Source organism: Gopherus flavomarginatus, assembly GCF_025201925.1.
Source record: "Gopherus flavomarginatus isolate rGopFla2 chromosome 13 unlocalized genomic scaffold, rGopFla2.mat.asm SUPER_13_unloc_2, whole genome shotgun sequence".
NCBI lineage: Eukaryota > Metazoa > Chordata > Testudines > Testudinidae > Gopherus > Gopherus flavomarginatus.
The window spans coordinates 2,918,597-2,942,325 of record NW_026114610.1 but is presented as its reverse complement, the minus strand read 5'-3'; the positions used below and the strand labels follow the sequence as shown (position 1 = coordinate 2,942,325).

The 23,729-nt window shown below is 50.6% G+C and overlaps 1 long non-coding RNA gene and 3 other non-coding genes across 4 annotated transcripts in view; 2 read left to right on the top strand and 2 right to left on the bottom strand.

Moving 5' to 3' along the window:
* LOC127041354 (uncharacterized) overlaps positions 1-23,729 on the bottom strand; it is a 116,803-nt gene that overhangs the window by 67,980 nt on the left and 25,094 nt on the right. The window lies entirely within an intron of this gene.
* On the top strand, positions 8,030-8,223 carry LOC127041369 (U2 spliceosomal RNA). Its single transcript, XR_007771653.1, has one exon. It is a non-coding gene; the product is annotated as a U2 spliceosomal RNA (small nuclear RNA).
* TRNAQ-CUG (transfer RNA glutamine (anticodon CUG)) lies at positions 14,193-14,264 on the bottom strand. Its single transcript has one exon. It is a non-coding gene; the product is annotated as a tRNA-Gln (tRNA).
* Positions 17,023-17,095, top strand: TRNAF-GAA (transfer RNA phenylalanine (anticodon GAA)). The gene has a single exon. It is a non-coding gene; the product is annotated as a tRNA-Phe (tRNA).

Sequence of the window (23,729 nt, the reverse complement as noted above, 5' to 3'; positions counted from 1 at the left end):
CCCAAAGCCTCGCCCTAACCCTGGCTCATCACTAGCTGTCAGGGGAGAGCTCATTCATACCTTGCTTGCAAATCATAATGCACCAACATTGTTAGCAAACACAACAGCTGGGTGATGAAACCAGTCTTTGTCCAGACTTTTAAAAAAACCTGTTATACTTTCTCAGGTACAAGTATTTTTCATACGTTGTATCTGCTTTTAAAGTGTGTGTTAACGTTTCAATTTCCATTCAAATTTGCAACCAATGACAAAATTGGCAGCGCTGTATGTAACTACCTTAACACCTGGGAGTGGGGAAGTGTTAGGGAAATTCGGGGAAGGGGGTGCACAGCCCCCTGGCTGGGGGGCGTATAGGGAATGCCCAGTTTCACTGAATTGAGTTTCCTACTGCAGCACCTCAGTAGGTTATTCAGAGAGGAGCTGCAGTGTCTAGGCAGTGGGATGCCTGTGCCTGTGCCTTTAAGAGCCCAGCCCTGGGAAGCCCATGCTGAGACGTGCTGCCTGTGGGAGGGGAAATAAAAAAGCCCCTCTGCTCCCCCATCCTATTTTTGCAAACACTGTAGTTGCAGCCCCCCAGGGTTACTGTTACCCTCTTCCCCTGCCTGTGCTGGGGTTTAACCCTCAGGCAGCGCCTCATCCCTGGGCCTAACTCTGGCTCCTTTCCCCCCTTTCTGATTTTGCTCTTCAGTCCCTCTCCTAACTCTGCCTCCAACTGCTTGATACTCCTGACCAGTCAATTCCCCCCTGCCCCGTTCAGAGCCTGGCCACCCCTTCTCCTCTGATTTGCCATCCTTTGCCCCTTTTTAATCCCTGTAAAAAGTAGGGGGTGCTGGGTCCCATTCTGGCGGGGGGGAAGGGCTTGATGCCTGGCCCCTGCCTGCCCAATGCTCAAAGTGCCCCACAATCTTGCGGATGTTTGCTGAGTGCTGCAGGGTCACCTGCAGGACGGAGAGGGACATGGTTAGGAAGTGATGCAGCCAAGGATGCCTCACCCAACACTGAGATGCAGCCATCTCTGAGGTGGGTTGCATAAGTCAGCAAATTAATTTGGAACAGGAAACGCACTGAAAGGACTGAGGCAACTGCAGGAGAAAAGCAGAAAACGCAGGAGCCCTGGATCCCAGCCCTGCCCTTCCCCCGTATTTCCATATGACTCCATCCAACAGCTGCCTCCCCCACAATTGCAGGGCAGTGCCATGGAGCACACCGAGGCCTGCCTGTTTGCACAGGACAGCTGATATCAGTGCCCCGGGTGGAGAGAGATGATGCTAAGGGAGAAGCAGGCAGCAGACAGTCCCCGCAACAAGGAAGAAATGCTAGGGGGTGCTATGCTGCAAGGAGTGAGGGGGGTTGGCAGGGAATGGGTGGTGTGTCTGTCTCTTCCCCCCACAATTCCTCCCCAGCCCTACCCTGGCCCAGGCTAATCCCAGCCTAGCTACCAGGGTTACATTTGGCCTGTATTTCCCAGTTGCTGGTGGCATGGGAGCTGAGGAGCATGAACCTCTACTCCTCCTTCCCCAGACACAGTTGCATGGGAACTGACCAAAGGAGCCTGCAGCACTGCTGCCTAGAGGAAACTGAGTCACCAGCCAGTGACAGACACATCATGGCTCTCCTCATCCTCATCCTCTTTTCCATATACAACCTGGCCAGGGGAAGGGGGGTAAACTCAGGGCAGTTGCATAGTCAACCAGAGGATGTTGTGAAGGCCAAGACTATAACAGGGTTCAAAAAAGAACTAGATAAGTTTATGGTGGATAGATCCATCAAGGGCTCTTAGCCTGGGTGGCAGGGATGGTGCCTGTAGCCTCTGTTTGCCAGAAGCTGGGAATGGGCAATAGGGGATGGATCACTTGATGATTCCCTGCTCTGTTCATTCCCTCTGGTGCACCTGGCACTGGCCACTGTCAGAAGACAGGAGGATACTGGGCTAGATGGACTTTGTGTCTGAACCAGTCTGGCCGTTCTTCTGTCTCCCTTGGAGCAGCAGTGACACCTCGTGGTCATTCAGGGTAATGCACAGAAGGTGTTTTCCTTGGCGCAGCAGTGACACCCAGTGGCCAGGTGGCGTAATGCACAGCGTGTGTCTGCCTTCTAGGAGCAGTGACACCCACAGACCAGTCACGGTAATGCACAGAGTGTGTTTCCCACAAATCTGGGTAATGCACAGAGCATGTTTCCCATGGAGCAGCAGTGACACCCAGTGACCAGCAGGGGTGGCATCAGCCTCTTCCCATTTGATGGGGGACTGAGGTGGGCTACACAAAAAAATTGGGGGGCTGGGCCCCTCATCACCTGGCCCCACTCTTCATGGGGGCTATACCTCTGCTCCTTCTCAGTTAAAGACCAGGCTCATCTCCTCGCCAGGGTTGACAGCAATACAACCTTTATTAAAATCAAATAGCAAACAGAGCTTACTCTAAAAAAAAAATCTAAATCTGTCCAAGTTTTAGTATTAAATTCAAAATCCTCTTAAAGATCCCATCAGAAACCAAAACCTAAATGAAAAATTGAAACCAAAAACAATGCTTAATTTAAAACCCAAACATTAAGAAAAACTTTGTTTGTAAAAATAAAAACTAACAAATGCCATAAATTAATTATTTCAAAAATTTTATCAAAAAAGTGTGCTACAGCAGGATGATAAAATAATATAAAATAAAAAGCCCGACCACTAAAACCTCCTATAAAGGAATTGAATCCTTGAATACTAGCCAAATCTGTAAAATATGTAGAACTATGTCAAAACTGGTATTGCAGGTCAGCCATTCCATCCAGCAAATGGCAATGAAAAGCTCCACTCCAACTAAAAAAAAAAAATTCCTAAACCAATAAATCAAAACAGTCACAGCCTAAAAAAAAACCTACACAGAAGCAAAATTAAACCTGTACCAACATTGGAACAAACGATGTAAATTTCTAATTCTAACTTCTTGTTTCTCCCAGGAGGAAAGTGTTTTGCACCCCAGTAACCAGGCTGTTACTACAGATTTTTTCCAATGCCACCTACTGGTGCGCAGAGGGAATTGACCGAGTGATCTCCCTGCTAATTTAACTACCACCTTGTTCTCTGGCAGCAGCTCCATTGACGAGCTGGGGAGTGATCTGACCGTGGCAACACCCTATTTGCATATTAAAAGCCGGTGAGTACGTTTGGGGTGGGGACCCACATGCAAAGGGATGTGAACAAATTGGGGAGTCCAGCGGCAGGCAACAAAAATGGTTAGGGGGCTGGGGCACATGATTTATGAGGAGAGGCTGAGGGAACTGGGGTTATTTAGTCTGCAGAAGAGAAGAGCGAGGGGGGATTTGAGAGCAGCCTTCCTGAAGGGGGGTTCTGAAGAGGATGGAGCTCGGCTGTTCTCAGTGGTGGCAGATGACAGAACAAGGAGCAATGGTCTCAAGTTGCAATGGGGGACATCTAGGTTGGTTGGATATTAGGAAACACTATTTCACTAGGAGAGTGATGAAGCACTGGAATGGGTTACCTAGGGAGGTGATGGAATAGCCATCCTTAGAGGTTTTTTAAGGTCAGGCTTGAGAAAGCTTTGGCTGGGATGATTTAGTTGGTGTTGGTCCTGCTTTGAGCAGGGTGTTGAACTAGATGACCTCCTGAGATCTCTTCCAACCCCGATATTCTATGATTTACAAATGGGCCCTGAGCAGTGTTCTCTTTAATTTGTTTCGTCCATGTGTGGAATTAAATGTTTTAGGTGTGCCAATATAGAGGTGATGTGTGGTGGGATGTGGCTCAGGGGTTTGGACTGTGGGAGGGGGCTCAGGACTGGGGCAGAGGGTTGGTTTGTGGGAGGGTGAGGGCTCTGGCTGGGGGTGTGGGCACAGGGGGCTTGGGATGAGGGGTTCAGGATACAGGAGGGGACTAAGGGCTGGGTGTAGCCTATAGGACTAACCTGCTTGCTTGCATATATATATCTTTTCTTAGAGTTTAAGTATTTGGCTTATTGTAAGAGGTTTATAGATTTATATGAAAGTAAGTTTGGCTGTAATGCACAGGATCTACTACAGGCCATATCCTGTATGTTAAGCTAAAGCAAAGTTAGCATATCTATATTATGACCTTTTCCTCAGAAAGCAAAGTTGACCTTTATCTTGTTACTTAAATAGATAAGTACCCACGCCTGCCTAAGACCTTTACCTAGACCAATCGACAATGGAGAATGGCATGGGGGGGGTTCAGTCTTGTACCCACAGACTTAATAGGTACACCACAAGGGAACTTCTGTGTGTATGCACATATCATCAATATGAACAAACATACTAGCCTGTGAAGTAAGCGTACCCTAATGTTTTGCGGGTGAGGAATGAAATGTGGGCATAGGAGGAAGGATTTCTGGCACTTGTGCCCTATAAAAGAGGTGACCCACCTCACTAGAGCACTTCACTCTATCATTCTGACTTCCCTCCTCCACTTTCTTTCTCTGTAATATCTATCTACTATCAGTAGGCTCTACTTGGTCTTCTTAACCTTTAAGTTTCAAGGGAACTAGGCTAAGTTCGGTTTCCCAAAGTTTTTAGTCTTTGTTTATTAGGTTTTGATTTTAAGTTTAACTTAGTCAAGTAAACCCTACGTAACATTCGCTTTTTCTAAGCACTACATCTTTCACTCAAGAATTGAGAAACCTGAACTGCAAGGCTGGTCCTGTGTCTCTTACCGCCAGATTATCAGGGAAGGGTGTGAGTATATTAACCAAAACTTTGTTGCATAGAATGCCATATGTATCTTCTGAATAGCAGTAATGCAACTGTAACTTTTTACCTCTGGTTATTTTACCATTTACTTACTATTTCACTGATTTTAATAAAAAGGTCTTTAAGGCTATAATCTGTCTCAGTGTGAGTTTCCTGTCATATCCCCAAGGGTCCTTTGTAAATTCTGTGGAGCCTGATTCGGGATAAGAACTTTCATCTTCTGGTCAAACAGACTGGCAAGCCTAAAACCCATATTAATAATATTGATAATTAATTAGTATTCATATTACTAATTAAATTAAATACAATTAAAATTAAACTAATACATTAAATTTCCACCATATTATCCTAATTAATATTATTAGTATACCCTAAATCAAGCTACATGGGGCAGAGAGTTGGGGTGCAGAGGGATAAAGGCACTGGCTCTGGGGGTGCAGCTCCAGGGTGGGGTTGGAATGAGAGGTTCGGGATGCAGGAGAGGGCTCAGGGTTAGGGCAGAGGGTTGGGCTGAGGGGGGTGAGGGCTCTGGTTGGGGGTGCGGTTCTGGGATGAGGCCAGGGAGGAGGGGATTGAGGTACAAGAGGGGAGTCAGGCTAGGGCAGAGGGTTGTGGTGGGGGAGTGAGGGGTTGGGGTGCCGGCTGCCCCAGGGCTGCAGTGGGGAGAGAGGACTTCTCCCATCCCCCTCTCACCAGAGCAGCTAGGGGCCAGGTGAAATGCACCTCTCCCCTCCTGCAGGAGCTCCGGTGGGCCTGGGTTGAGGGAGGGGCTCCTCTGGAGGGCCTCGGCTGGGCCAGGCTGGGCCATGGACTCCTCTCTCCCACAGCTCTTGTGTGCCTGGGCTGGGACAGGGGAGGGGCTCCTCTCCTAGCCTGCACTGCCCTTGAGAGCCTGCTGCATGGCTGCGCAGCTTACAGGGAACTGAGGTCTTAAACCCAGAAAGTTTGAGATCCACTGGTCTCATCTGGAGATGGCTCCTTTCTGAGCTCCCTGCAGTGCCCAGCTCAGAGAGGAGTGGCTAGCTGGATGGCTGGTGGAGAGGAGCAGCTAGCTGGAAGGCTGGCGGAGAGGAGCAGCTAGCAGGAAGGCTGGTGGAGAGGAGCGGCTAGCTGGATGGCTGACGGAGAAGAGCAGCCGGTGGTGGAGACTGCAGCAGAACCCCATGGAGAGGTGTGGCAATCAGCCATCAACACAAGCAGCAGAACATATAAGATGCCTCCCCATGCCTCCCCCCGGTTCCACTCAGGCTGGGAGGTAAAGTCTGCAGATGAACTTCTGAACTCTGGGGCTGCACTGACCAAGGACAGAAACTGTGGGTGGGGTGACTGTTGGGTTGCTGGACTTAAGACCCTGAGGGGAAAAAGACACTGACAAACTTACTTGGGGTGGATCTTTTGCTCACGGTTTTTGTTATGGAGCCTGTTTGTGGTGTTTCCCCACATAACGCCACATTGGTTCCCTCCTTTATTAAAAGGCTTTTGCTACACTCAGACTCTGCGCTTGCGAGAGGGGAAGTATTGCCTCTTAGAGGCACCCAGGGGATGGTGTATAATTGTCCGGAGTCAGCGGGTGGAGGCTCAAGCCAGTTTTGCATTGTGTTATTGAAACAGAACCCCTAGATACTGACCCCGGCACTTGTTGCTGCCAACTCTGATGGGCAGAAGGGTTCCATTTTGGGGGGCTCGTCCGTGATCCCTGGGTCAGTATCCCTGTCAAGCACCTGTTGAGCAATCCACTACATTGGGAAACTATCGTGTTTATATTTTGAGGAAATGACTGTTTGTGTAATGGCTAATATGTTAGGTTTGTTGGACCCTGGCTCAACAGCCTCTAGCTCAGGAGCCGCAGCCTCAGCCAACGATTGGGCAAAAGCACTGGGGAAAACATTGGAAAAGGTTGTGCTGTCCCATGCTACATCAAACTCTTGTAGTATGTTCAGGTTATTTGCTGGTGAAGAGGAGTTTGAACCCTGGTTAGAGCACACCACTGAAATGGTGCAGGAGTGGGCCATACCCGATGCAGATGCCCAATGCAGAAAAGCACAGACGTCTACTAGAGAGCCTTATGGGCCCAGCATTAGATGCGATTTGCCCCCTGAAGCTCATTGACCCTGGGGTCAGTGTGAAAGAATGCCTAGAGGCCCTTGATCACACCTTTGGGAGCATAGAGGGCTCTGAAGACAGCTACTGTAAGTTCCTTAATTCCCAACAGCTAAGGGGCGAGAAGGCTTCCGCCTATATACAGAGGCTGGAGAGATCGCTTCCGAGAGCTGTCATGAGGTGAGCAGTGACTGCTGAGCAGATGGATCAGACAAGACTGGCTCAAATTGTAAGAGGAACTCAGTATCAGAACCAGATTTTACTTCATCTCCGGCTAAGAGAACAACAGTAACATTCCCCAAGAAATGAGCCATCACTGAGAAATTTCAAGAGTACTTATATGGTGCTCAGTTTCAAGTATGGACAGACAACAGATAACAATCCACTGACTTACTTGTTAACAAGGGCTAAGCTGGATGCTACAGGGCAGAGATGGGTGTCCACTTTTGCTAGCTGTGACTTCAGCATTCAATATCAATGAGGTGGCATACAGAGTGTGATTTGTGGGAACCACAGATCCTTGGCTGGGGAGAGGATGTAAGCAAGGTCAGTTTGAACTCTACTCTGACATCTGTTGGTGATCTGTTGTAAAGGACATTTGGGGCTGATGTAATTTGCATGGTCACATCCACGCTGCATTGCATGATTGCTTGTCCAAATCATGACTTCAGCTGCTGTGGGATCCCTAGTCTCTTCGTTATTAGGGCAGGAGCAATAAAGTGTAGTTATAGTGGTTATATGAATGAAGGACAGCAGAAAGGTACTTGGCATTTCATGATTGATGGACTAACCGTAGCCTAAATCATTCTTGCTAGACAAGGCTCATGAGTTCTAAAGCATAATGAATAGAAAGGCTGGCTAATCTATTGCTCTCATTTCCTACTTTAGAAACCTGCTATTTATTCTTTTCAGTTGTAAAAATAGACTATTGATTCCTAGTTTTTCTTTCCTATCTGCTAAAGGGTTACTGATCCAGGAGAAGGAGAGATCTGAGTTCTCTGAAATAGCTCTTGACTGTGAGTTATAATCTTAGACCAGACTGTTGCGAAGCAGGGCACAGCCCCCGAATCAGTGGTGGGTTCCAGACTTAGATTTCACCAAGTGTCAGATTCTGGAGGATGTGCCTTTTATGACTTTTTAAACCAAAAGTTGCTATTTGGGGATAATGTAAATGTTCTGTGCAAAGGACTAGGAGTCTTTCTATTAACTTGTATTTTAGATCATTTTAACATTCGCTGGAATCCAAGTTTTACATCGGTTCTTATCACTTTAAGAACTGATACTTCCTCTATCTCAGGACTAGCTATGAAACTGATTTTTTGGAAGCAGGAGATGGATCAGCAGCTTCCCGCACCCACTGCACTCAGCGCCCTGTTATTGCGGCACTGAACCTCCAGGAACGGTGGCCCTCCCTTTGTGGAGAATATCGTGGTTGAAGAGCAGTGAAGAAAAGTGGTGGTGTCTGTCTTACCATTTGGTTTGTACTAAGAGTATGGTTTGAGTCATTTGTAACTCTTTCTTCAGTTACGTCTCATACATACCTTCATACATACCCAGCCCTCTGCTTGACTCCTTCATCCCCCCACCACCACCCGCAAACATATCCCTGACTCTTGCACCCCCACCCATACCCAGCACCCCCTCTGCCCTGACACCTACACCCCCTCACATACCCAGCCCTGATTCCAGCCCTCTGCCCCCAGCCCTCTGCGTCCTGGCCGCCAGCCCCGCACAGCCCACTGCTGGTCTGGGGTTCTGGCTGAGGGCCCTTGCCAGCCGGGGTCCCGGCCGCAGGCCCCGCTCAGCCCGCTGCCAGCCTAGGTCAACAGAACCCCAGACCAGCAGCAGGCTGAGCGGGCCAGCAGCATGAGATTAACATTTTAATTTCATTTTAAATGAAGCTTCTTAAACATTTTGAAAACCCTGTTTATTTTACTATACAACACTATTTTAGTTATATAATATATAGACTTATAGAGAGAGACCTTCTAAAAAACGTTAACGTATTATCGGCACACAAATCCTTACATTAGAGTGAATAACTGAAGACTCGGCACACCGCTTCTGAAAGGTTGCCGACCCCTGAGCTAATGTTACTTAGGGTTCATTTGACTATGTTCAACCTAAAATCAAAACCTAATAAACAAAGAATAAAAACTTAGGGAAACCGAACTTAGCCTAGTTCCCTTGAAACTTAAAGTTTAAGAACAAGTACAGCCTGCTGATAGTACATAGAGAGAGAGTGGAGGAAGTAAGTCACAATGATAGAGCAAAGTGCTCTAGCGAGGTGGGTTACCTCTTTTATAGGGCACAAGGGCCGGAAATCCTTCCTCCTATGCCCAAATTTCATTCCTCACCCACAAAAAATTAGGGTACGTTTACTTCATAGGCTAGTATGTTTGTGCTTGGTGATGACATGTACATATGCACATAAGTTCCCTTGTGGTGTACCTGTTAAATCTGTGGGTACAACACTGAAAAAAACCCTATGCCATTCTCCATTGTCGATTGGTCTAGGTAAAGGTCTTAGACAGGAATGGGTACTTATCAAGGTCAATTTTCCTTTCTTAGTAAAAGGTCACAACATAGGTATGCTAACTTTGCCTTAGCTTAACATACAGGATATGGCCTGTAGTTCCTTGTAAGTCATGTGCCCCAGTTCCCTAATCATTTTTATTGCCCTCTGCTGGACTCTCTCCAGTTTGTCCACATCCCTTCTCATGTGGGTCCCAACCCCAAAAGTACTCACATTTCACCCCATTGGCCCCAAAATGCCAGCTTTTAATATGTAAATAGGGTGCTGCCATGGTCAAGTCACTCCTGAGTTCTCCAGTGGAGCCTGCTGGCCCAGAACAAGGTGAAAATTAGCCAGGACATCACTCAGTCAATTCTCTGCGCTCCCAGCACGTGGTATCAGAAAGCTCCAAGATCGCTCACTTCCCTTTCTCTCATCAGCTTCAGGCCCCAGGGTTACAAATGCACAAACCAGCTGGGATTCTCCCCTGGCCTCAGGGTGTGGGGCTGCTCTGAGGGGATGGACTTGCACACTTGGGCTATTAGTGGAAAGATACAATTTCAATTTCTCTTAGAGAAATTGGTAAAAAATCTTATTTAGTGAAAGGAAAGCTGCAGTGACAGTCTGGTTACTGGGGTGCAAAACACCTTCCTCCTGGGAGAAACAAGAAGTTAGAATTAGAAATTTACATCGTTTGTTGGTACAGGTTTAATTTTGCTTCTGTGTAGGTTTGTTTCAGGCTGTGACCATTTTGGTTTATTGGGTTGTTTTGGTTTTTTTAGTTGGACTGGAGCTTTTAACTGACATTTGCTGGATCGAATGGCTGTCCTGCAACACCAGTTTTGACATATTCTGCATATTTTATACAGATTTGACCAGTATTCAAGGAATCAGTTCCTTTATAGGAGGTTTTAGTGGTCATGCTTATTTATCTGATGTTATTTTATCATTCTGCTGTAGCACACTTTTTTGATAAAATGTTGAAATTATTAATTTACAGCATTTGTTAGTTTTTATTTTTACAAACAAAGTTTTTCTTAATGTTTGGGTTTTAAAATAAGCCTTGTTTTTGGTTTTCATTTAGGTTTTGGTTACTGATGGGATCTTTAAGAGAACTTTGGATTCAGTACTAAAATTTGGACAGATTTAGAATATTTAAAGTAAACTCTGTTTACTATTTTATTGTAATAAAGTTTGTATTGCTGTAAACCCTGGCCCGGGGGAGAGGAGATGAGCCTGGCCTTTAACTGAGAAGGAGCAGAGTCATGGCCCCCGTGAAGGGTGGGGCCAGGTGATGGGGGGCACAGCCCCTCAATTTTTTTTGTCTAGCCCATCTCAGTCCCCCACTAAAAGAGAAGAGTCTGATGCCACTCCTGCTGGTCACTGGGTGTCACTGCTGCTCCATGGGAAACATGCTCTGTGCCTTACCCAGATTGGTGGGAAACACACTATGTGCCATACCGTGACTGGTCCGTGGGTGTCACTGCTAGTGGAGCGCAGACACACGCTGTGCATTACGCCATCTGACCAGTGGGTGTCACTGCTGTATCAAGGGAAACACATTCTGTGCATTACCTTGAATGACCACGAGGTGTCACTGCTGCTCCAAGGGAGACATGCTCTGTATGTTACCCTGATTGGCCACTTGGTGTCACTGCTGCGCCAAGGAAAACACCTTCTGTGCATTACTCTGACTGCCCACTAGGTGTCACTGCTGCTCCAAGGGAGACATAAGAACGGCCAGACTGGTTCAGACGCAAAGTCCATCTAGCCCAGGATCCTCCTGTCTTCTGACAGTGGCCAGTGCCAGGTGCCCCAGAGGGACTGAACAGAGCAGGGAATCATCAAGTGATCCATCCCCTATTGCCCATTCCCAGCTTCTGGCAAACAGAGGCTACAGGCACCATCCCTGCCCACCCTGGCTAACAGCCCTTGATGGATCTATCCACCATAAACTTATCTAGTTCTTTTTTGAACCCTGTTATAGTCTTGGCCTTCACAACATCCTCTTGCAAGGAGTTCCACAGGTTAACTATGCAACTGCCCTGAGTTTACCCCCCCTCCCCTGGCCAGGTTGTATATGGAAAAGAGGATGAGGATGAGGAGAGCCATGATGTATCTGTCACTGGCTGGTGCCTCAGTTTCCTCTAGGCAGCAGTGCTGCAGGCTCCTTTGGTCTGTGCCCATGCAACTGTGTCTGGGGAAGGGGGAGTAGAGGCTCATTCTTCCCAGCCCCACGCCCCACCCCCAGCAACTGGGGAATCCAGGCCAAATTTAACCCTGGTAGCTGGGCCGGGATTAGCCTGGGCTGGGGTAGGGCTGGGGAGGAATTGGGAAGGAGACAGACACACCTGGTGTGAGAGAAGATCCTCCCATTCCCTGCCAACCCCCTTCACTCCTTGCAGCATAGCACTCCCTAGCATTTCTTTCTCTGTCATGGGAGCTGTCTGCTGCCTGCTTCTCCCTTAGCATGGTCTCTCCCCATCCTGGGGCACTGGCATTGCCCATCCTGTGCAAACAGGCAGGCCCCGGTGTACCCCATGGCACTGCTCTGCAATTGTAGGGGCAGCTCTTGGATGGAGCCATATCAAAATATGGGAGTGGGCAAGGCTGGGGACCAGGACTCCTGGGTTCTCCCCTCACATGTGGGAAGGGAGTGGAGGTTAGGGGGTAGATTAGGGGAGGGGCAGGGCTGGGATCCAGGGATACTGCTTTTTCTGGTTTTCTCCACCTCCTGCAGCTGCCTCAGTCCTTTCAGTGCGTTTCTTGTTCCAAATTCATTTGCTGACTTGTGTAACTCACCCCAGAGGTGGCTGCATCTCAGTGTTGGGTGAGGCACCCTTGGCTGTATCACCTCCTAACTGCGTCTCTCTCTCCCTTCGGGTGACCCTGCAGCACTCAGCAAACATCCACAAGATCATGGGGCACTTTGAGCACTGGGCAGGCAGGGTTCAGGCCCCCAGCCCTCCCTCCAGAGAATGGGACCCAGCACCACCTACTTTTTACAGGGATTAAAAAGAGGCAAAGGAGGGCAAATCAGAGGAGGGGGTGGCCGGGGTCTGAGCAGGGAGTGGAAATTGACTGGTCAGGGGGTCAAGCAGCTGGAGGCAGAGTTAGGAGAGGGACTGAAGGGCAAAGTCAGGGAGGGGGGAAGGAGCCGGAATTAAGCCCAGGGGGAGGTGCTGCCAGAGGGTTAAACCCTGGCACAGGCAGGGGTAGAGGGGTAACAGTTATCCCGGTGGGCTGAGACTCCAGTGTTTGCAAACATGGGTGGGGGGAGCAGAGGACTTTTTTATTTCCCTTCTCACAGGCAGCACCTCTCAGCATGGGCTTCCCAGGGCTGGGCTCTTAAAGGCACAGGCATCCCACTGCCTCGACACTGCAGCTCCTCTCTGATGTAACCTACTGAGGTGCTGCAGTAGGAGACTCAATTCAGTGAAACTGGGCATTCCCTATACGCCCCCCAGCCAGGCGGCTGTGCACCCCCTTCCCCAAATTTCCCCAACACCCCCTCCCTCAGTGGTCAGGTAGTTACATGCAGCGCTGCCAATGTTGTCATTGGTTGCAAATTTGAATGGAAATTGAAACATTAACTCACACTTTAAAAGCAGATACAACGTATGAAAACTACTTGTACCTGAGAAAGTAAAATAGGTTTGGAAAGTCTGGACAAAGCCAGGTTTCCTCACCCAGCTCTTGTGTTTGCTGACAATGTTGGTGCATTGGCTTCGGCAGTGTTGGCCAACCTTAGAATTTCAAATGATGATTTGTAAGCGAGGTGTGAATGAGCTCTTCTCTGACAGCTACTGATGACCAGGGTTGGGAGGAGGCTTTGGGACCAGACTGTATTTACATGAACTTACCTACTCTGCTGAAGTATCCAGCGGACAGAGCTGGGCTGCCTCTGCTCTAGGTGCCCAGAGGAGGAGGGAAGGTGTGTGGGGCTCCAGCCTGGGACTCTTTCTCCCTCCTGCCAAGCCCTGACTATTAATCCCAGCGCTGGCACTCCTTTCTTCAAGCGCCATGTGGGCTAGAGGAAAAGTGTGGTAGGAAGCACAAGGGCCAAGCTTGTGAACATCAGGTGCAGCAGCAAGAATCCTAACTATCAGGGTAGCAAGTTCTAGAGCCCTAACCCATTGTAGCCATCCCAGCCAAAGACCTGGCTCCAGGAGGTGTGAGTCACCCAGCAGGAGGGGAAAGATTCACTCTTACACAGCTGGAGACAGGGAAGTTGAGCTCTGGGGCTTTACCACAAGCATGGGTGGCAAGTTTGTAGAAATTTTGGTGGTGTCCAGAACCCGCCCCCAACTCCGCCCCCACCTGCCTAAGGCTCTGGGAGGGGGGTTGAAGGGGAAGTCTAGGGTGCAGATCCTGGGCTGGGGATTAGGGTGCAGGATGCAGGCTTTGGGATAGAGTTTGGGTGCTGGGTGCAGGCTCCAGGCTGGGGTTGTAGGAAGGGGTGAGAGGTGCAGGCTCTGGGACGGAGTGCAGAGCTGAGGATGAGGGATTCCTGATGCAGGAGGGGGCTCAGGATTGGGACACAGGATCAGGGTGCAGAGGGAGCTCAGGGCAGCCTGCCTTGCCATTACTGGTGGGTGGGCACTAGGCCCCTGGCGGAAGCAGACAGCAGTTCTGCCCAATATCCCTCTACTCCAGCAGCAGGAGCAGGCAGGGGACAGGCACATGCTGCTTTTTGTCAGGCAGGGACGCAACGCAGCAGAGGGGGACATGGCAGGCAGGGGCCAGGGCCAGGGGAAAAGACCCAGCTCCAAATATTGCTGGAGCAGGGCCCCCAGCCCTGAATATTCCTGGAGCCCGAGCACTGCAAATGTATATAACCTGCCGCCTATGACCACAAGCCAACACAAGGTCCCACTGAGATTTGAACTCAGATTACAGGATTCAGAGTCCTGAGTGCTGCCCATTACACCATGGGACCAGTTTGTGCTGCCTTCTCTGCACATTGGTGACCCTCATGGGGCTGCTCGTGTAAGGGGGCTCTTGGCCGTTTACTAAAACTTAGTGTGTGTGTGTGTGGGGGGCGGGGTTGGTTGGCTAGTTCCCAGCACCAGTAGAAGGGGGAAGGATCAATGGGAAATCAGGACCCTGAGACTGACAGTCCCCAGGGACAACGGGGAGAGGCCAAAGCTCCAAGTTAGCTGCACTGACAGGCCAGGCAGTGTAATGAGGGAGTCACCAGGCCAGGGGGTCCCATCCTCCATGTGAGCTGGAACTGCCTGGGTGAGAGTGGGACAGAGCTAAGGAGAGAGCAGGAGCCCGAGAAGAGCCGGGGAGCAGAGCTGTGCAGGTGTAGTGCCAGAAACTGCTGCATGTAGGAATTTGCAACCTGTAGCAGTTACTGATACCTGAGGTTGTTCTTATTTGCTGACTTGTCCTAATTGGCTAAAACTTGACAGTGGTTTCTCTAGCAAAGGCCAGTTCCTGGCCCCTTGGTCCAGATATCCCCCTTCATATCAGGCTAGGGTGACCAGATGTCAAAGCTGAAATATTGGGACGCGGGGGGCGGAGCAAAAATAAAAGCCGGAGGGCCCCCCCGCCGCCAAGCGGCAGTGGCACAGCCCCATCTCCAACCAACTCTCGGCTCCAACCGCCACTACACCCCCAGCTCCCCCATCCCCTCACTCCTTGGCCCAGCCTGGGCGCCGAGCTCTGCAGCCGAGCCATGATCTGGGCCCCTCCTGCAGCTCCCGGGCAAGGGGTGAACCAGGCAGCTCCCGGCAGGAGCGTGTCCGCCCCACTTGTATCTCCGCCCCCTGCCCACCTGGGCCCTGCCTGCTCCATGCTGCCCCCAGCCCCACTGCGCTGTCCCACAGGCTGCAGGGCTGGAGTCGCTTCCGCGCTGCGCTCCCGGCCGTGGCCATGGCCCGTGTGCAAACCTGGGAGGAAGGAAGAATGCCGCGTGCTTGGGGAAGAGGCAGGGCCAGGGCAAGGATTTGGGGAGGGATCCATTGGGGGAATGAGGGGGAGGAGTTGGTGGGGGCAAGTATCCCTCCAGACTATGCCTGTGTGCTAGAGAAGAGGACAAAGTTATCTGTTTGTCCAGGGTCCCGATTGGTCGGGACGTGGGACAAACAAGCAAATATAGGGACAGTCCCGATAAAATCGGGACGTCTGGTCACCCTACATCAGGCTTCAAGTTGAGAATCATTTCCCATTCCCGCTCTGTGGGAGGGGAGACTTTTAAACTCGCTCTCTGTGCGACTGCACATGGCTAAGCAAAGAGAACAAACCCCAAATCCCCCCCGTGCTTTGGGAGCCAGGTTTGTGGTGGGAATTCTGTAGTTCAGATGACTTCACCCCTGGTCATTGTGATTCTTTACCAGTTTCTCTGGCATTGGGGCATTTTTTTTCACTCCCAGCTGTGATGGCCGAGTGGTTAAGATGTTGGAGTTGAAATCCAATAGGGTTCTCCTGTGCAGGTGTAAATACTGCTCACAGCATGGCCTGTGTTTTAGCCAGTCTCTCACCCAGGCAACACCTCTGTACAACCCCCTGAGACACTCTCAATTCTCTCCCCACCCCAAGGAAATCCTGTTCTGCTCCTTTCATAGAGATCCCTGGGGCACCACCTCACACTGTGTCCCTGAGGGGTCAGGCAAACTCTCAGCACCTGAAGCCTCTGCCACTCACCTGGTGCCCCATAGATCAGCCGTAGCCCTGGTTCTGCTCCTCTCTCTAGAGTACGAAGGAAGCCAAGTCAGCGACTCCATGGGAGCTATGGGGCTGCAGAACCAATAGAGAAAAAATAGTTGCTCGGGGCCCACTGACAGCCACCTCCCCCTCCACACACACACACTACAGGCCTTGCTGACAAGCTCCTCCTCTTCCCTTTCAGTGCCTCCCACTTGCCAGTGATCAGCTGTTCAGTGGGGTACAGGAGGCACTAGGTGGGGAGGGGAAGGAGCAGGGATGGGAAGAGGTGGGGGTGGGAGAGGAATGGGGCAGGAAGTGAAGAGAAATGACGGGACAGGGTGGGGGCTTAGGGGAAGGGGTGGAGTGGGGGCAGGGCTTGGGGAGGAAAGGGGGGATTTGTCCCAGACCCCTCTAGGGCCGGCCCTGAAGGGAAGCACTGACTATTACAGTGACAATACAACTGACCAGCATTGCGGGGGAGGCTGAGGGAGATCCGCACTCATCAGGTCTCTTCTCTCCCCCAAGGTGAGCCAGACACTGCTTTCTCCTGGCTCTCACTCTAGCAGCTGGATGCCAAGGAGCCATTTCCCCACAGGAAGTGCATTGAGTGCCCCTGTGGTGCTGGGGGGGCTGGCGCTGCTGCTGCCTGTGGGGCTGGCAGGGGGGTTGATGTCTGCACAGACTCTCAGCTGCCAGGCCGGAGGGGGCACTTGGGACCTTACCAGACTGGCTCAGTGAAGATGGGGGGTTGACAGAGCAATACAGACGCTCTCCAGAGCATGGAGCAGCATCCGCCCATGCAGCCAGGAAATGAGCATTTCCCACAGCCTGGAGCCGAGGGGGAGGCAGCAGCTGCTGTTCCAGCTGCTCGGGGACAAGCCCTGCCAGCCAACAGACACTTCTTACTCACCACAGCTAAAGGTGCCCGGTTCCTCCGGTGCGGGTATGAAGCAGCCGTTTGTTTTCCTCTCCTTTTTGTGTGCAACTGCTGACAAAAACATCCCAGACAGAGAAGCAACAGGCCAAAATGCTATCATGCAGCTGCCAAAGTAGCTCAGTTGGGAGAGTATTAGACTGAAGATTTAAAGGTCCCTGGTTCAATCCCAGGCTTTGGCAGGCTCTTTCATTCTTCTTTGTGCAGGGGTGCCTTGTTTTCTGGGAGCACAGCAGTGCTTGCACCCAAGATAAGTTACTGATCTTGGGCTCTGCAGTAGGAAAACATTGAATGGGCTTCTGCCCCTAGTTGGCCCACCTGACCTTTAATAATGAGAACTGTCTTTCCCAATATGGTAGGAAGAAAGTGAGGCAGGGTAGCCCTCAGGAATGGTGCCAGAGGGCTGCTAGGCAGGGATTGGGGATGGAAGCTCCTCTGGGCAGCTGAGCCAGGGCAGTACCAGGGAAGGGGCATCTGTAAAAGTGACCCCACACACCTCTCCTCCTCTGGGCACCTAGAGCAGAGGCAGCTGGTGCTGACAGCTCCAAGGGAAGGCTTAAAAGCCACAGAGCAACTGAGGTCAGGGCTAGAGGAGGGCAGGACCATGCCTAGGTGTGGCCTTCAAACATGCACAAAAACACCCAGCCAGCCTTCTCCCTGCCATGCTGAACACCCACTGAAGGTCACCAGCACACGGGGCAGCTGCTGATCCTCTGTGGCCAACATCACAAGATGGTAGGAAGGCAGGGCCAGACTCCATGGTGGGGCCTCTGACTGGTCCCACTCAAGGTGCTCACTTTTGCAGTGGGGCAGGAGATTTTTCCCCAAGAGGCTTTTCCCCAGCTGGCGAGAAGCAGAGAAACACCCAGGCTCCGAAGGTGCTATATAGCAAACCCCCTCAAACACAGGGACTGGCACACATTTGGAAGGGGGAAACTGCTCTACACACTAGCCCGGGCAGCCGCCCATTTTCTTTGGCGAGTCAGGAAGAGCAAAGGCTAGACTGGAAGCACCTGAGACTTCTGCCCCAGCCTTTGTGACACCCAACCCCCAACTCCTTCCCAGGGCTCTAGCTGAAGGCAGAGCATTGGTCTGAGCAGCCAAGAAGAGGATCCAGCCCTGAAGGGAGCAGGACTTTCAGCACGAAGGTAAAAGTGCACCAGCACAACCATGAAGGGACTCAAACCCTCATCTGAGGTCAGAAGCCTTATCCATTAGGCCACGTGATCACACAAGAAAAGGCCCTCCAGGCATTTCTTTGGAAAAGGCAGACACTAATACACCCGACAAAGTGGGGATTCACCCATGAAAGCTCATGCTCCAGTTCGTCTGTTAGTCTATAAGGTGCCACACGACTCTTTGCTGCTTATGGAGACATTGTGTTTCTCAGGTCAGCTCCTGAGGGGGGCCGAGACTCTCTGGGCACAAGAAGTGGAGTTCCCAGTGAGATGTGAGACTTAATTATCTGGAGCCGAGTGCAGGGCTTTGGCAGGGAGTCTCAGGCATGAGGGATTGTGGTGCAGCAGATGGACTGGCTCTTTAGGTGCGGAGATTTAGTCTCACTGAGGAGGAGGAGAAATCCTGCTGACAGGCAGTGTCTAGGGCCGGTGCAACCGCTAGGTGAACTAGTCAGCCGCCTATGGTGCTAAGTGGTTGGGGGCACTAAAAATCGCATTCAGGGGAGGCGGTGGAGTGGAGGTGAGCTGGGGCAGGGGGCTGTGGAGGGGGAGTTGGGTGACCTGGCCCCAGCCTGCACCGCTCTGCCAGCTCGGGCTGGGGGACGGGGTGCTGTGTAGGGAACCAAAATGTCTGGAGACAACCCCGAATAGATCATTTTTCCACAGTTACCGATGGCTGTTAGAATAGAGCTATTCAGGCTGCTTGTACAGGCCTAGACTTTAAGAATTTAGGTGTATTTTTATCACTTAGCTAGTGACAAGGGTATAAACCAAAGAACCAAAATCCCAGTCTGCCTGTGTCTGGGCCTTGTCTCCCTAGGAGAGTCTGAGCCATTGTTCGTAGGTGTCATAAACAGATAGTTAAGGGTTAATGTCTCTTTTACTTGTAAAGGGTTAAGAAGCTCCATAAACCTAGCTGACACCTGACCAGATGACCAATAGGGGGACAAGATACTTTCAAATCTTGGTGGAGGGAAGTCTTTGTTTGTGCTCTTTGTTTTGGGGGTTGTTCGCTCTTGGGACTAAGAGGGACCAGACGTCCATCCAGGCTCTCCAAATCTTTCTGAATCAGTCTCTCATGTTTCAAACTTGTAAGTAATTAGCCAGGCAAGGCGTGTTAGTCTTATTTTTGTTTTCTCAACTTGTAAATGATCCTTGTTTGCTGAGAGGATTTTACCTCTGCTTGCTGTAACTTTGAACCTAAGGCTAGAGGGGTTTCCTCTGGGCTATATAAATCTGAGTACCCTGTAAAGTATTTTCCATCCTGATTTTACAGAGATGATTTTTATCTTTCTTTCTTTAATTACAAGTTTTTTCTTTTAAGAACCTGATTGATTTTTCCTTGTTTTAAGATCCAAGGGGATTGGGTCTGGACTCACCAGGGAATTGCTGAAGCCTCTCAAGGCTGCCCAGGGAGGGGAATGTTTTGGGGGGACAGTGAGTGATCCAGACAATAACTTCTGGATGGTGGCAGTGTTGCCAGATCTAAGCTAGTAATTAAGCTTTGAAGAGTCCATGCAGGTCCCCCACGTCTGTACCCTAAAGTTCAGAGTTGGGAAAAAACCTTGACAGTAGGCTAAGGCCTTTGGCTAAACAGCAGGGGCAGCCATATGCTGGGAAGTGAAGGGTCACATCCTCACCTCCCAAACCCGTCACACTGAACTAATGTGGGGTTGGGCTGTTAGGAAGACGATCCTGTCCCAATAGTGCCCATCACCACCAGATAAAGAACCAGATCTTAAGGGAGCATCCGGTCTGGCAAGAAATCCCTTCTCAATGGTTGTGGTTGTGAAACCGTCATTTCTGTAGGGTTTATCTTTATGGCCCCAGCTTTTCTGTTGTCAATCTGTCTGGTCCTCTTATTCTTTCTGTCTGCAGCAGAATTAATTTTGCTGGGTGTAAGTTAATTAGGGGAGTGGGATGTAATTGGTTAGAGAATTCTGTTACAATAGGTTAGAAGTGGTTAATTACATTTCAGTAAAATGATTGGTTAAGGTCTCGCTGAGAATATTACTGTATAAACTGGGGTCAAAGAGGCAGTGGGTGGGGAAATTGGCATCATGCTTGCTAACGGGGGGTAGGAATAGGGAACGGGGAACAGGGACACAGGCAAGGCTCTGCAGTGTCGGAGCTGGGAAGGGGGACGTGAGGTAAACACTCTGCAGTGTCAGAGCTCATAGTCTCATAGATTTTAAGGTCAGAAGGGACCGTTATGATCATCTAGTCTGACCTCCTGCACAACGCAGGCCACAGACTCTCACCCACCCACTCCTGTAACAAACCCCTGACCTATGTCTGAGCTATTGAAGTCCTCAACTCGTTGTTTAAAGACTTCAGGGTGCAGAGAATCCTCCAGCAAGTGACCCGTGCCCCACGCTGCAGAGAAAGGTGAAACCCCCCCAGGGTCTCTGCCAATCTGCCCTGGAGGAAAATTTCTTCCTGACCCCAAATATGGTGATCAGCTAAACCCTGAGCATGTGGGAAAGACTCACCAGCCAGACACCCAGGAAAGAATTGTCTGTAGGGATGTGGGGTAAACGCTCTGTGGTGTCAGAGCTGGGAAGGGAACACAGGGGAACAGACTCTGTCCCTGTATAGAGATAAGCCTGACTGGTGTGAAGGGCTTTGGAATCTGCTTGCTTGGAAACTAACCCCAGTAAACATCCCTTTGTCTGCGCTTCGGACTTCTGGTCTTTTGCTGCTTGCTGTCTGCGTGACAAGAGCCAGGGAAGTGGGCAGGGGAAGGGAAAGCCCTCTAACAATGGCTCCTTGCTCCTCTCCCTCCAGGCTCAGTGGTCAAGGATGGGCAGGACTCCAGGCTCTGCTTGAGGGATCCTGGCACAGGGGCTGGTGGGGGAGAAATGATTGTAGATTCTGACCTGCACTCTGGAGAGGAGCTAATAAGTGAAGGGGGTATTTTTGATTCCTACCCTGCTTCAATGTCCCCAGGGCTGGAATTCTACATTCCCTAGGGCCAAATGAGGGGGTGAAGCCATTTGGCTGATGAAAACCAGTGCTCCAGGTGAGGCTTGAACTCATAACCTCAGCATAGTTCCTCTTAGCACTGCCCTATAAGTACCGTGCACTAACCAACTACACCACTGTTAACTGCTGGTCTCTTAGTCCCCTAGGTTGATAAAGGCAAGGAGTGACCCCAAAACATTCTCAGTGGGATTAAGAGCCGGTATCAGCAAGCGTTGTACTCGGTGGGGTGGATTCTTCTTAAGGATTCCAGGCACCATTTGACCCTTTTGTTCTTCCCTGTGTAATAACAGAGCTTACTGAGACTCACTGTAGAGTCTTGCTGCAGACCAACAGATCTGAAATCACTGATCACCAAGTCTAAGCATTAGTCCTGCTTTGGGACAGTGTCTCTCATCCAAGAAACTGCCGAGTCTGCGCTAGCAGTGAGGCTCCCTCACTAACAGCTGAAATCAGGGAGAGCAGTGTGAAGTGCTGGGACCCAGGGGTGCCTGAACAGGGGCGAACAACACCCCAGGACTTTTAAAAATGGGAGGGCTCTGCCTTGCCACTCTGTAATGACCGTAAGGGTGAGTGAGGGTGGGGAGGGGGCCGAGAGCAGCGAGCAGGAGGATGGGTCTTGGGGGAAGAGGCAGTGTAGGAGTGGAGGTGAGCTGGGGCAGGGGGCTGGGGGGTGCAGGGAGAGGGCTGCCCGCAGCAAGTAACGGGGGTGGGGGCATGCAGGGGAACCGCTCCCTGTCCCAGCTCACCTCTGCTCCGTCTTCTCCCCTGAGCACGCTGCCCCCGCTCTAATTCTCCTCCCCTCCCAGGCTTGCCGCACTAAACAGCTGATTAGCACCACAAGTCTGGGAGGCAGGAGAAGTGGAGTGGCGCCAGCGTGCTCAGGGGAGAAGGCAGAGCGGAGGTGAGCTGAGGTGGGGAGCTGCTGCAGGGGGGGCTGCCTGGCTCTTTGCCATGGCCCCCGCCCCTGCTCCGCCCCAGCCCTGCCCCCCCCCCCGCACTCACTGCATGGTCCACTTCTCTGGCTCCCAGCCACGCTGCCGGCGAGTGCTGTGGGGCGGTTCCCCCCTCCCCTCAAACTTGGGAACCAGGGGAGCTGTCATAAACAGATAAGTAAGAGTTAATAGAACAGAAGTGCTTCATATCTCTTTGCCTGGAAAGGGTTAACAAGAACAGTGAGCGTGGCTGTCACCTGACCAGAGGACCGATCAGAGAACAGGATACTTTCAAACCTTGAAGGAGGGAAGTTTTTGTGCTGTGCTGTTAGTTTTGGTTGTTGTTCACTCTGGGGGCTCAGAGGGACCAGACGTGCAACTAGGTTTCTCTCCAATCTCCCTGATACCGGTTCTTATAGATTCCAAGTAGTGAGTACTAGATAGATAAAGCGAGTTAGGCTTATGGTTGTTTTCTTTATTTGCAAATGTGTATTTGGCTGGAAGGAGTTCAAATGGTATTTTGCTGAAAAGGTTTTAATTTGTACTTGTATACTTAGGCTGGGAGGGTGTTCCCAGTGTCTACAGTTGAAAGACCCTGCACCTATTTCATTTTTTAAATTTACAAAGATAATTTTTACTGTTTTTTCTTTCTTTAATTAAAAGCTTTTCTTGTTTAAGAACCTGATTGTTTTTTATTCTGGTGAGACCCCAGGGGACGGGGTCTGGCTTCACCAGGGAATTGGTGGGGAGAAAGGAGGGAAGGGGGAGAGAGAGGCTGATTTCTCTCTGTGCCAGGATTACTTTCTCTCAGGAAGAGTCTGGGAGGGGGAAGAGAAGGAGGGAGGAAGGTGAATTTTCCTCTCTGTTTTGTGATTCAAGGAGTTTGAATCACAGTGATCTTCTAGGGTAACCCAGGGAGGGGAAGTCTGGGAGAGGCAATGGTGAGGGAAAGGGTTTACTTTCCTTGTGTTAAGATCCAGAGGATCTGGGTCTTGGGGGTCCCCGGGCAAGGTTTTGTGGGGACCAGAGTGTACCAGGCACTGGAATTCCTGGTTGGTGGCAGCGCTACAGGTGCTAAGCTGGTAATTGAGCTTAGAGGAATTCATGCTGGTACCCCATCTTTGGGACGCTAAGGTTCAAAGTGGGGATTATACCATGACAGATGGTTACCAGCCATACCGTCCCATCTGCTGCTTTGCAAGTTGACAATGACAGTTACCAGTTATACTGTACCGTCTGCTGCTGTCATGGATGCTCCTGGCCGGCCTCGGTGAGGCTGGCCAGGGGCGCATGGACAAAAATGGGAATGACTCCCCAGGTCATTCCCTTCTTTGAGTTTTGTCTAAAGGGAGAGTCAGTCCTGTCTAGACTATCAGGCAAGCCTACTAAAGAACAAGAGAGTCAAACAGCCACTCTGGGTGAGAGCCCCAGGCATCCCGCAGAAATGATGAGCTGCATGCCATTCCAGGGGGGTCCCCTGCAATAACCCCACCCATAACTTCCCTCATCCCCCACCCTTCCTGGGCTACTGTGGCAGTGATCCCCCTGTTTATATGATGAAGTAATAAAGAATGCAGGAATTTGAAACAACACTGACTTTATTGCCTCTGCAAGCAGAGCTCAAAGGGGACCAAAGCCGCAGAATTGCAGCCACACTAACCCTAATCCGACATGGCAAATACCGATTTCAACGCTACTCCCCTCGTCGGTACAGATATCGG